At 42.5% G+C, this 14,225-nt stretch overlaps 1 long non-coding RNA gene across 1 annotated transcript in view; it reads left to right on the plus strand.

Moving 5' to 3' along the window:
• Positions 1-14,225, plus strand: part of LOC139562688 (uncharacterized) — a 51,182-nt gene that overhangs the window by 5,657 nt on the left and 31,300 nt on the right. The window contains exon 2 of the long non-coding RNA XR_011672429.1: positions 5,471-5,560. This is a non-coding gene — a long non-coding RNA (uncharacterized lncRNA). The remainder of the gene's footprint in view (positions 1-5,470; positions 5,561-14,225) is intronic.

The following is a 14,225-nucleotide window of genomic DNA, read 5'->3' on the forward strand; positions in this document are numbered from 1 at the left end:
GACTATAATATGAGCTCTGATTATCTGACATCAAATGACATGGCCGTTTTTAAAACTGCTGTTTAAGTTCTTACCTGGCAAGCTTCTTGATAAATAAGTATAAATACTTTTTCTGTGGTTTCATACTTTTTCTGTTGTTTGTTCTAGCCTATATCGTGGCATTCACCATGAAGTTTAGGAACTGAGTACATTTATGGTTTTGTTTGTGTGTTTGTTTGACTATGCACATATATATATATCTGTTAGTGTGGGTGTGTTTACTCTAATTTGCTGTATCACGGATGTGTGGTGATCTGAGTTGGAGCGGCGCAGAGTGTGAAGTCTTAGCCTGGATTACAGGGCTCAGAGATAGGGCTGAATCCAGCCAGCTGTCTGACATGAATTGATCGGATTAGAAAGTGTGGGTTCCTTTTCCCCACGGGGAGACCAAGCAGGTTGTGTATAATTGACTTTACTCCCTGAATGTCTTGTGTGCTAGGGAGGTCTGCCTGTCTGGGAGGGGGTTATCCCTAGGAGCCTGGCGGAGGCTTAGGAACAGATCGATATCACCAGTGTTGAGTTGCAGCAGGGAACCTACCTAAATAACAGTAGGGGGGTCTTTCCACCTCAGAAAGCACAATAAAAGAGGATTTCGACACCCAGCATCTCAGATTGTTCTGAAATAGTTTATTTAGTTAGAGACAGGTACCTGAAACATTATTTTGTTAAAATTGTTTTTTATCTCAGAGAAATTAATTGCACCCAAATTGGCCATTTTAATTTACAGGATTCAGATCATATTCAATGAATATAGTGCCCAACAAACTTTTTCCTACCAATGAGTAAGACTTGAGGAATCCAAAACTTATTCAAAAGCCACCCACGTACCTCCCATATCCCATGCCAATCCCACCCCAATCCCAACCCAACAACCAGTGAACAGTATTAGTTCTCTATGTTTGACAAGTAGTATGAAGCTGTGGCTTGGAGTATTGCTTCTTCATTCTTTGTCATCTATTCCCTGTGAATATGGTGATGTTTTTTCCCCCTGTTCAGATAAATGTGTCATTGATGTTGCTTTCATTATTTACCATAAAGTAGTGTGAAAGTACCAGGTTTTGACCACCAGATAACACTGTTGCTGATATACCGTAACACTTTTTAAAATTCATTTTGCTGGTCTCTTGTGTTTATTAAATAGATCAACATTTCCTTTGCAACTTTGTGTAGAAATCCAATAGATCTGTCTTATTATGAAAATAAATTGTGTGGTCATCCTCACAATTCAAACCTGTCCTTCATGAAAGCATTTCAAAAAGCTTATTTCTGGCCTCCTGAGTGGCGCAGTGGTCTAAGGCACTTGTGGGGGATTAAACGACTTCCGGGTTAAGCGAGCGGGTGTCAAGGTGTTAAGAAGTGAAGCTTAGCGGGTCATGTTTTGGAAGAAGCATGACTCGACCTTTGCCTCTCCTGAGCCTATTGGCGAGTTGCAGCGATGAGACAAGATCGAAATTGGGGAGAAAAGGGGGTACAATTACAAAAACATTTAATAAAAAATAAGCTTATTTCTCTGTTTACATCCCTGTTATTGAGCATTTCTCCTTTGACAAGATAGTCCATCCACCTGACAGGTGTGGAATATCAAGAAAATTAAACAGCATGATCATTACACAGGTGCACCTTGTGCTGGGGATAAAGGCCACTCTTTGCAGTTTTTGTGTCACACAAATCAATGCCATAGATGTTTCAGGTTTTGAGGGAGCGTGCAATTGGCATGCTGACTACAGGAATGTCCACCAGAGCGGTTGGCAGAGAGTTTAATGTTAATTTCTCTACCATAAGCAGCCTCCAAAGTCGTTTTAGAGAATTTGGCAGTACATCTAACCAGCCTCACAACCACAGACTACATGCAACCTCGCTAGCCCAGGACCTCGACATCTGGCTTCTTCACCTGCGGGATCGTCTGAGACCAGCTACCCAGACAGCTGATGAAACTGTGGGTTTGCACAACCGAAGAATTTCTTCTCAAACTGTCAAAAACCGTCTCAGGGAAGCTCATCTGCGTGCTCGTCGTCCTCACCAGGGTCTTGACCTGACTGCAGTTTGGTGTGGTAACTGAATTCAGTGGGCAAATGCTCACCTTCGATGGCCACTGGTACGCTGGAGAAGTGTGCTCTTCATGGATGAATTCTGGTTTCAACTGTATCGGGCAGATGACAGACAGCGTGCATGGAGACATGTGGACAAGCAGTTTGCTGATGCCAACATTGTGAACGGAGTGCCCCATGATGATGATGGGGTTATGGTATTGGCAGGAATAAGCTACGAACAATGAACATAATTGCATTTTATCACTGGCATTTGAATGCACAGAGATACTGTGGCGAGATCCTGAGGCCCATTGTTGTGCCATTCATCCGCCGCCATCACCTCATGTTTCAGTACGATAAGACACGGCCCCATGTCGCAAGGATCTGTACACAATTCCCTGAAACTGAAAATGTCCCTCATACTCTCCAGACATGCCACCCATTGAGCATGTTTGGGATGCTCTGGATCGACTTGTATGACAGCCTGTTCCAATTCCCGCCAATATCCAGCAACTTCCACAGCCATTAAAGAGGAGCTGGACAACATTCCACAGACCACAATCAATACCCTGATCAACTCTATGCGAAGGAGATGTGTCACACTGCATGATGTAAATGGTGGACACACCAGATACTGACTGGTTTTCTGATCCATGCCCCAACTTTTTACTTTTACGTTTCTGTGTCCAACAGATGCGTATCTCTATTCCCAATTGTGTGAAATCTGTAGATTAGGGCCTAATGAATTAATTTCAATTGACTGATTTCCTTATATGAACTGTAACTCAAAATCCTTAAATTGTTGCATTTATATTTTTGTTCAGTGTAATATCTAATAATATCAACACAATTTAATAATCAAGAGGTTCCCATGTGATAAGGTGAGAAAACTCAGGGTGTGGATGTAGAAAGTTCCACCTGATTAGTGAAGTGTGCTTGTTATACACACTGTGGAGTGTTATTGTGATGTATCCTTCACCCCATACTGTTGATTACAGTCATCTAACCAGTAGGCTACGGTAGGTTTGCCATGCCCAGTGATACAGTAGTGTTATAGTATGTATTACTTGTCTGTATCCACTTATCTTCAGCAGCACTACTGACTAAAGAAAGAAGCTTGGAAGTGTTCTTTTGTCTTTTGAAATCATATATATCAAATTAATCACAAAGTCATTATATAAATATGAACTATACAGTGTAGGCTAACACATCAATCAAATATGTTATTTCCAACTTCATTTCCCTAATGTCTTGTTAAATAGCTGCACTGGTGAGCGATGTCGTTTAGATGTACTTGAAACAGAACATTCATTTATTTTTAAGTTAGTTCTGCGTGCTCTCCCTTTGTTTATCTCTTTCTTAAACATCAACTTAAAGTTATCCATTGAAAGATACAGACTATAGTATATTTTAGTGAAGTAATGAGTGTTCTTCATTTCCAATAAGCTGTCATTAATTCTGTCTCTCGGTAAAATATAGCGATTCTCCACATAGGCCTTATAGGCACGAGTAAAGAGTGAAGAGTGAAGAGTGGACTAACCTCGCCTATTTTGGCACAGACTAAGGTTCACTTTAATGGATCAATTCTTTTATTATTAAAGGCGGCCTCTGTAGTGCAGACTAATACATTCTGAATTGATCCCCCTCCAAACCTTTATTGCCATTTCTCCAGTGAAAGATATGTTCACTAGAATAAAGATTTTACATAGTGACTTGCCGTTAAATAAGCCTATAAACTGAAGTATTCACATTTTCATGGAAAGAAAATAAAAGGCGAGAGAGAAAGAGCTGGAATTGCCAGCAGGCTTTTGGAATATCATTACCACATTTTGCTAAAATTCAAATCATAGCATAAGGACGGTACCTGATAATTAAAACTGTCTCGGTGCGCCAGGGCTTTGATACGTACTCAAACGTCTGTGTGTGTTTGTCTGACTCTGTGTGTGTGTGTCTGTGTGTGTGTGTGTGTGCATGTGTGCGCGTGGGTGTGTGTTTGTGTGTGCACACCATCCAATAGCGTTCACAGTCTAGGATATATTAAATTGGAGGCCATTCTTTCAGAATAGGGATGTACATTCAGTTTACCTTGTGTGTCTGTTTTGTGGATTGATTGAGTTTTGTCTCTGTGGTATGCTGAGGTATTGCCATAGGCCTGATAGACTACTGAAATGTTGTGGCTCTATGCAGTCACCTCTTTAACTCATTTTTGGGGCCTGAGACATGGGCCCTGTTCAGTCAAAAATGATAAACAGTGAATCCCGTTAATCCAATGTAAGAAATGCATTCATGATGCCAGGTATGTTTCATTGTAATCATTATCATTGAAACAAAATGAAACTCAACAATCAGAACATGCTCTCTTGTTTGCATAAAAGCAATGTTATTTCTGTGCTACCTAGGAAGTCATACTCTGGCGGTTTTAAATGAACAGGGCCCTCAGTCAGAGCTGAGAATCGTGTGGAGTCTTTGCGGTAATGGAGCCTGAAGCGTGCCCGACCATTATTGACCAAATCTGTGTGAATGAGCCCAGCAGTTGAGGACATAATGATCCAGACTCACTGGGGTCTGTGTACCCAGCCCACGGGCTAGCCACTCGATCGCTGATCAATAGCTTTTTATTAAAATTGTTTGCAAAGAAATACAAATCCATATTGTTTTCCTTGGACAGGGGCACTGTGAAATATGTTGATATATTTATATATTTTTCCAGATGAATGCAGAAAATGATTGGTTGATATGCATGAGAAAACCACAGGGCAGTGGTGGGGCGATATCGGAATATCCACTTGGAATTGATAAAAAAAAAAAAAGATGCATTTATGATGATCTTATTTTCCCTCTCTTCAATAGGGGTTGAATTACATATCATATTACCCTCATATTAAGAAAATTTTTATAACATAAGTAATTATAATACTTATGCCAATAATGATATGCTGAGAGAGGCTTATTGATTCAGCCTATGATGCACCTGGACTAAATGAATTGCAAATTTGCCTATTGGCAATCTCTGCCACTCACTTCGATTCAGTGTTAGTATGTTGAATTGCACCAGCCAGAAAATGATCTTAGCATTTCTGAGGCACTGGAATACTCAACAAGGAAACCTTGTCACCAAACAAGATGGGTCTTCTTTCCTCTCTCTCACTATTGTGCCGTGCTTAAATCACATTTATAGTCCTTCCACTGCAGCAGACTATCTGACATGTAATGGAATTTGAAGACCATCTTTATTTAGATCTGCAGTTGGGTGAGATTACCAAATAAACTGCCCACCTCTCCACTTCTCCTCTCTGGGGGGAGACAAGGAAGGAAACGGGGACTGCAAACAGACAGGTGTAAAGACAGTGTGAAAGGATACAGAGAGACTTAAAGTCCGGGTTTATGTTTTCTCTTTGCAGAAGATGTAGAGGAGCTGGATGCTGGAGAGTGAGTGAAGGAGTGAAGCTGAGCCCTGGACGGAGGGATCTGCTGGAGGAAAGGAGAGAGAGGTGAGTTGGGAAAGTGATGTGGAGAGCGGGTGGGAGGGGGTAGGAAAGTGGAGAGAGAGAAAGAGAGAGAGAGCTGGAGGAAATTGGGAATTTCTACAGTGTTTGTTATCTAAAGTGGTGTATTTCTTTGAAACGGTTCCTGGTGAGGCTGGCATTGCTGTTGAAAGAGGGCATGCTCTCTCTGTAGTGCCGTAGCTTAGATGACTGAGATTTCTTTGATCACCTTGGTAACCGTCTCCTAATGTGACTGCTGCTGGTGAATTGTTGCTGATCTCAGACCAGCATTAGGCTGGTCTGACTGTGTAGTCTATTGTTTACCGGATGGGGTCATTGCTGCTTGTCAGTCCATTAACACCCAGTCTGTCCTCAAGTCCAAGTAGATAAATAGACATGTGGAAATATTAGCAGGTGTTTCCACAGCAAGGTTAATACATTCATTATTTTGTTCCTGTGACTGGTATGAATGCTTCTCATTGTCTGTGAATGCTTCTCATTGTTTGTGTTTATGGTCCCTTTTCAGTTGAACCAAAATTATATAATTTGTTGTTGTATTATCAGTTTCTTGAAGAATTGAGAATTGAAATTGAACTTTTTTGTACAATTTTAATATTCAGCAATATTTGTCACTTACTTGCTTTAGTTAATTCTATAATATTTTTTTCTGGGCATCTAGTAATTTAATCTTGAATGTTGAGATAAGGAGAATGTTGCAGTGAGGAGAGAGTTGCAGTTGCACATGCCGACCAAAAGAGGGCAACATGATGTCAGAATTCCTGTTCTGGGTCCTGAATGAGATTGTATGTGTCGGGTTAAACGCGTAAGTAACAATAATTTACATTTACGCTTGGAACGGCTTCCCTCGCGCTGTCAGTCTGCAGTTCAAAGCGCCTTCCACTCTCCTGGCTACAAAGCAGCACCTTGTCACATGGTAAAGATAGCGAGGCTTGGGATGAAGTTCTTCACAGTCAAGGTGCCATTATGAAAGACCTTGCCTTGGCGTGAAAGCCAAATCAAAACAAGGGGAAAATTAAATGTGCCAGTCTCTTCCTCCTGAAACCGTCTCTGCTGCCTGGCTGGGCCTCAGCCAAGGGCGTCTGGCTGTTTAACAAACCCTCTTCTATTACTTTACTTTTATTACTATTCTAGTCTGAGTTTGAGTTATCTTTTAATGATATTCATATTTAAGATTTGTGTCATTATCTTTACCATTGTTGTTAATGGAAGCTTTGTTAATGGAAAATTTGAGAAATCTCCAAAAATTCTGCATTTACAAAACACCCCACATTCAGATTAAAGCTGTCCATTTGAAGTGATCTTTGATTCGTACAGTTGACTTTTGATTGCTACAGAATGCTGGGATATAACGGTGAGAATAGTTTTATGGGTGTACATCAACACGTCCCCATCGTTGTCCCAGTCAAGTAGTTTCCCCAGTCCATTCTGCTGAAGAGACCACCATCCTCAGCTCCACTGCTACCCTCTGTACCATGAAACCCCTTACCCTGCACTCTTGTCCTCCCTCAACCCGTGTCCCTGGGTGGAGAATGATAGCCCTCTTTGGCACAGTGTTCTGCCTTTGTTCCCTGTCAGGGACAGCCTGCTGGAAAGACAGTGGCAGGGTCAGTGGTAGTTCAATATCTGGCCAGCAGAGGGCAAGGTGCCATGGCACGGGGACGTAGTTTGAGAGAGAAGGAGATATTGTACAGTAGTGGTATGGCATTTTAAAAACCACAGGGTTGTCCCGACTAGAGAAAACACCAGACTACATGTACAGTATTATTTTCATCTTCTTCTTCCTCATATTATTACTATTAAAGGTATAAGTGGGAAGGACTAAGTTATAATATATCTACTCAGTAGTATTACTAATACTGTGAATAGGTAGTGCTCTTAATTACAAACTAATAGATAGATAACTGCTGTATTAGCCCGGACAAAAACGAATACTGGTACCACTGGAAATGCATTACAGTACAGTAATTGTAGAACAATTCAATTAAGTTGTACATGCTGTACAATTAGACTTTCCTGTTATGGAATTTAACGGTAAATTACTTGCATATTTGTGAGACATCTGCAAGTATGCAGGGATCATTTCATTTGTCGGTCAATGCATGCTCTCCAGGATCACCAAGGTGGAACTAAAAACATTCATCTCTCTTGTCAAGCTGTGCTCAAGTGATATGTAACAATTTACTCTACTGTATTAAAAAATAGATTGCACAAAACAATAGATTGCACACAGGATTTCCAAGTCTATCCATTTACTGTTTTCGTCTTCAATGTCATAACATTTTTACTTACATTTTTCTGACTGTCAATAGATTTCTGACAAATGTATGTGGCAAGCTCATTTTCACCAATGTCTGTTTATAAACAGCAATAGCGGGTGCATTTAGACACCCTGTTTCCATTCTGTAAAACAAACCCCTTGTACTGCCGAACAACCCTCGAAACTAACTCATTACAAATATATCTCCTGTTTCCCTCTTTGTCTTTGGTCTTATCTGGGCTAATGTGGAATTCATATTCAGAGACGAGAGTTTTGCTAAAGTAGACATTTTGTGTCTTCTCAAACAACAAACGCCCAAAAAGCAGCTTGGTTTTTGTCTAACATTTAGCTAATTGATTATCACATGCCTCAGTCTTATCAGCAAACTGTTATTTTGTAAATGAATATACAGGCACGATCTGCCTTTGTAGTACATTATTTGTGGACAAAATATGCAGACAGAGAAGAACACAAGTAGGTTTTCTGTTGCAGTGTCTAATTACATATGCTCGCACCTATACAGAGACGGGAGTATTTATAACTGAAATGTATTCACACTCCCCCAGTGAAATCGTATGCCAGGCATCTGTTTATGAAGTGGCTCTTTTACTCCCAGCATTCTGGAACGCTCTTCCACGACCCGGGAGAACGAAGGCTTAATCGCTCCTGTCTTTCTGATCCACCGAATGATCTTGATGTGATCACTTTGACTTGTTTATGTGGTTTCTGCAGGATTTCTTGTCGCCGCCGCAATCTTTTCAGGAGAAATAGATTGTGAGAAAGGGATAGAGGGAGATGGATGGCAAAATGGAAGGAAAGAGAATGAAAGGTCATCATAAAATGAAGGATGAAGGGACAGAGGGAGATAATTTATCTGCTACACCTCTATATAGATTCCTTTGTAGTTGCAGTCCCGTTGCTTTCTAACAAAGCATACACAGACAGACAGGCATAGTCAGTGACTAACACACACAGCAGCAGCAGCAGCACCTCACTGCACCCAGATAGTCTGATGTGTCTGACCGGCCCTGGCAGAACATTCTATGCTTCATTTTAGGCATACAGACGGTGAGGGGGAAATGATACTTTAAAGAGAAGGGGAGAAAGAAGGGAAGGAGAAGAGAAAAAAATTGGAAGGTGATTAGTTGTTCTGGCGGATCTTGGCAGTGGAGAAGGCTGGAACACTAATCTGCGCTTTGGTTGGAGACATTTTCGCACAGTAGGTCCCTCTTTCCGCCCCCTCTCAATTTTAAGCCCCGTGTCAAGCTCAAGCTCCTTTCCAGAGCTCGCTGCTCTCATTTCCTCTGCCTTCTGGCGAGCCCTGCTATTTATAAGAAATCATTTTTCTTCCTCTCTTTTATTTAATTCTTTCCCAGCGTGTTTTATTTTCTGCCCTGCTTAGGAAGGTGCCCAGATGAGTGGCAGGCGGCCAGAGGTTCTCTCCTCTTCCTCTCTCCTCCTCTTCCTCTCATCGCATGTCTTTTTCGCATCCAGAATCCTCAGCTTAGAAGCAGTCCAACTGCTTGACACTACCTGAGGAGATGTGTAAACACACGCACACACACACACTGATACACACAAACACACACACACACACTAGCACAGCACAACATGTGTGTTCTTTCTACCAGAAATCTGTAGACTTATTTCAACTATTTTGGATAGCAAGTGTAGCAATGTGTGTAGACTGACCAGGTAAATCCAGGTGAAAGCTATGATTTCTTATTGATGTCACAATCCACTTCAATCCGTGTAGATGAAGGGGAGGAGAGGTTAAAGAAGGATTTTTAAGCCTTGGGACAATTGAGACATGGATTATGTATGTGTGCCATTCATAGGGTCAATGGGCAAGACAACATTTTTTAGTGCCTTTGAACGGAGTATGGTGGTAGGTGCCAGGTGCACCGGTTTGAGTGTGTCAAGAACTGCAATGCTGCTGGGTTTTTCACACAACAGTTTCCATTGTGTATCAATAATGTTCCACCACCCAACGGCAGGCCAGTGGTCAAAAACGGGTAATTGACGAAAGGGGACAAAGGAGGCTGACACGAATTGTGCAGCGCAACAGATGGGCTACAGTTAGTCAACTGACAGTCCAGTACAACATTGGTGCCCAAAGACACATGAAAGAATGCACAACTCGTCGTACCTTGACACAAATGGGGTATGGCAGCTGATGACCTTACAGAGTTCCAATGCTGTTGCAGTGGGCTAAGGAACGAAAACACTGGACACTGGAGAATTGGAAAAACATTGCCTGGTCTGATGAATCTCGGCTCCTGCTGTTTCACGCTGATGGGACGACTAGAGTATGGAGAAAACCAAATGAGTATATGCATCCATCATGCTGCGTGTCAACATTGCAGGCTGGTGGTGATGGTGCGGGGCGTGTTTTCATGGCACTTATTGGTCCCCTTGATTAAAGTGGAGGAACGTTTGAATGCCACAGGATATTTGAACATCATTGTTAATCAGGTGCATCCCTTCATGGCAGCAGTATATCCATCTGCGAATTGATTTGTTCAGCATAAGGATAGGATTGTCCAGGAATGTTTCTGATGGCAAAAAGGGGATGCAACTCAATTAGAAAGGTGTTCCTAATGTTTTGTACACTCAGTGTATAGATCTAGATCTCAATAATGTATGAACAGCAAATTAAATCAAGTAAATTTAGTGTAGTGATGAATATTTTAATTATATGAAATACATCAACTGGTGAAATACTGTACTCGCAGTTGAAAAAAGAGGTTCATGTTACATGATTTTGATTGTGTTTGCAATATTTCTCTCTCGATCTCTCTTTCTTTTTATTTGCCTTCGTCTTCCCTCCTCAACAGTCAGTAAAATTAATTTCCCTGACCTTAGCTTCGCCCGAGCAGCAGGGATCAAATTCCAGCGTTCTTTACACTGCCCTTTTATTTCACTATAAAATATGTTCAACAGGATAATGAGAGCTTGGGGAATCCGCTTATAGATTTTTATTTCGTGGACGGAAAAAAATACAAAATAATTCAAGTTGAATAAACAGGCACCTGGTCAGAGGGGGACTGAACCGGGGGAAAAATGAACTTTAAGACAAGTTGGAGTCTTAGTTTTCTCGTCTCTAACGTGAGGGAACTCACTCAAGCTGATGACCAGAGAGTTGAGTGGCACAGACATGAACAGAGAGTAGGAGCTGGATGGGGGATAATATTTCCTATAGGGGGATGATAAGGGAACATCCACATGGTAACAGCACCAGGTGTTTGTGTCCTATACCTAAACAGACATGTAAGGATGCTAATTGTTCCACTTAGGGCCCCAAGCTGTGTGCATTTACCTGGAAATAACATTTAGAGGCATCAAGCCGCCACCCGAACACAACAGCTGCCACTTAGAGGTGTCAGGCTTTTTTAACTTCTCTGTCTGTCTGATGAAAGCTATTAGGGTACAACCATTCATTCAGATATGGGCAGTAGCTACACTGCCAACATTGTCCAAAGGCCTTAACCATAATGATCCATTAGACTCTGTCAGAATGTCAGTTCTGATACTGTAATGTACTGTGAATTGGTGTCTGATACTATGTGATGGATGCCCAACTTAGTTCATTCTCCAGAACTGCAAACTGTCCCTTTCTTCCAAAACTTTGCAAAAGCTTAGTCTTTCTTAATCCCCTCACCTTTGTCCAGTTGGTAATGGTGCAGAATGAATAATGTGCTCTGCTTCCCCTAAAAGTAGTCATCTGATCCATGTTTCTCAGGACGCGGTCTCTTAAAGCCGCTGCCACCGGTGTCCTTGCCAGCCTCCATCAATCGCCCGGCGATGGGCGGAACAGAGGAAGAGAGGGGCGATAAATGAAGTGAAAACTTTTAGAGGTATGCAGAGTGTCGGCAGCCGGCCGGGGCGATGGGGAAGAGTTGCCCGGCCTTCTGTAATGGGAGCGAGAGAGTGCGAGGGGAGAGCAGGCGCTGATAGATATTGATAGAGATTTTAATGAATGTTCAGGAGAGATGGCACCTAAAGCGCTCCTCTGGTAATGCAGTGTGACAGTGTATTTGTACTAATAACCCCTAAAAGTGGTGATAAAATACTGTGGGCTCCTACTGGAGCTGTGATGGATGTGGTGTGAGTAATTAAACTCCATTAGGATGGGACTTCACTTACCCAGGGACGTGTGTGTGTGTGTGCGTGTGCCAGGGCAGTGCCGGACAGTCAGGAGGCCGGGAGGTAGAGGAATGCATGAAAGCAGCATTATCCCCAGCCAGTCCATCCTAGGGAAAAGGGCACGTGTGTGTGTGTGAGTCTGTGTGTGAAGGACTCATGAGTGCAAGCGTCTCTATGACCTCCCATGTTTCATTGCTGATCCCAAAAGAGTGTGTTTACGTGTGTGCGTGTGTGTTAGTGTCAGTTTGTACAGTTTACATGACAGGTTGCAGCCGAGGCAACGTCACACATACTGTAAGTGTTTTTGTGTTGACAGGAAAGCATACTTCAGTCTGTTTTCACCATGCTCAATGTCCCCCTGCAGGACCACTGTGGTGTTTAGATGCCAGGAGAGAAGCCCCAGGCTATACTACCTACCGCACTCACTGGGAATACACTGGCCCCACACTACACCACCGTGTTCTACTACTCTCTCCTCTTCACCCTCTCTCTCACACACACACACACCTTCTCAGACGCTGGTCCCAGCAGCAGTGCATCCCCCTCCCCTGCTGTTTTAGTGAGCGTAGATTCCAGAAGACAGGCATCATGGTTGGCACCCAGGCCTGGGATCTGCCCTCTCTGAAAATGGCTGTGGTAATGACCCTCCTGGGAGCGCCCTGTTGGGCGGCTGAGCAGATATGTCCAGGTGCTGCAACATAAGCATTTCATTAAATATTGAAGCCACCGTTTACAAGCTACTAGCAGCTCTAGTGGCAGAAAAAAGCCTTTTTGGCATCGGTCCAAAAGCGACTATGTACAGTATGTGAAATTTTTTCCGCTCTCTTTTTCCACACTCTCTCTCTCTCTCCAATCACACTCTGCTTTTACTTGACCTTTCTTCTTCTAATTAGTTGCCTTGTTGAAAAGCATTGTGGGTAATATATCTTGGGCGATGCAGTTCTCATCTCCCTGTGTGTGCTGCCGATGGTGATGGCTCGCAAATGTGCTGATTATTTATTCAGGGAAGCCATTTTCCTCTGATCCCAAAATACACAAACCATAAAGCACTGGCCTGCTATGACCCCACTACTCAAAACAGGGGAAAAGGAGAGAGTTCATTGTGGTTTGGGACACATTGACATTGCGAATGTGCTTGTACACATCTACAAGGACAGACTTATGTGCTCTCTATTCCTGTTATGTAATGTACTGTTCTGGTGCACATGAGTCTACGTATTTCATTGGTGGTGTTGCTTCTATTAATGCAATGTAAGAATTATTGTATTAAAACAATACATGTTAATCTAAAGTAAATTTAGTTTTACTCTACTTAGAGTGAGTAATGAGTGAATGAGGGAGGCTGGACAAATAATAAGGGAAAGGGGGTTACCTAGTCAGTTGTACAACTGAATGCATTCAACTGAAATGTGTCTTCCGCATTTAACCCAACCCCTCTGAATCAGAGAGGTGCCTTAATCGACATCCACGGCGCCCGGGGAACAGTGGGTTAACTGCCTTGCTCAGGGGATCCGATCCAGCAACCTGCCAGTTACTGGCCCAACGCTCTAACCACCAGGCTACCTGCTAGTCACAGATGTCAGATCTTAAAATGCCGCAGGAGGAAAATAGTCCTGCAGCAGGAGGATTTGAATGAATATTGAAAATGGCTGTCAGGAGGCAGCTGGAAGCGATGTTTGTTTGTAGGCTATACAATGCAGTACCGTACCTAGGGGGCTATAGTTTGGGGAAGGCTCTGCCAACCAACCGACCTCATACCATCAGGTATCATCACAGCTTGCTAGAGCATTGTAAACTCCCATAGTGCAGTGATCTGGGCAGCACACTTTGGCTCTGAGCATCAGGAGTTCGCGCCCCGTGCTGGGCAATCGCTTTGACACTTTGTATGAATTGAAACTAACGTTGGTGTAGCCTACTGTTATTATTTAACCAATCCAAAGGCTGCTGCCTACCTACCTTCAAAGGCACCTTAGAAGTAGAACTCTTCCAGTTAGGTTACTTCCATTTGGGACAGGATTGGAAGGCAGCATCACGTGATAACACATCATCAAACTCTATTGATGACATATACATATTTTGCAGGTGTTCACAGGTGCAGTGAAATGCTTATGTTCCTAGCTCCAACAGATCAATAATGCTTAACTATACAAAATAATACACACAAATCCCAAAAATAAAAAGAAAGGAATTAAGAAATATCAGAACAAGCAATGTCAGAATCCGGAATATAACTATATACAATACCTT

This window comes from Salvelinus alpinus, chromosome 32, assembly GCF_045679555.1.
Source record: "Salvelinus alpinus chromosome 32, SLU_Salpinus.1, whole genome shotgun sequence".
NCBI lineage: Eukaryota > Metazoa > Chordata > Actinopteri > Salmoniformes > Salmonidae > Salvelinus > Salvelinus alpinus.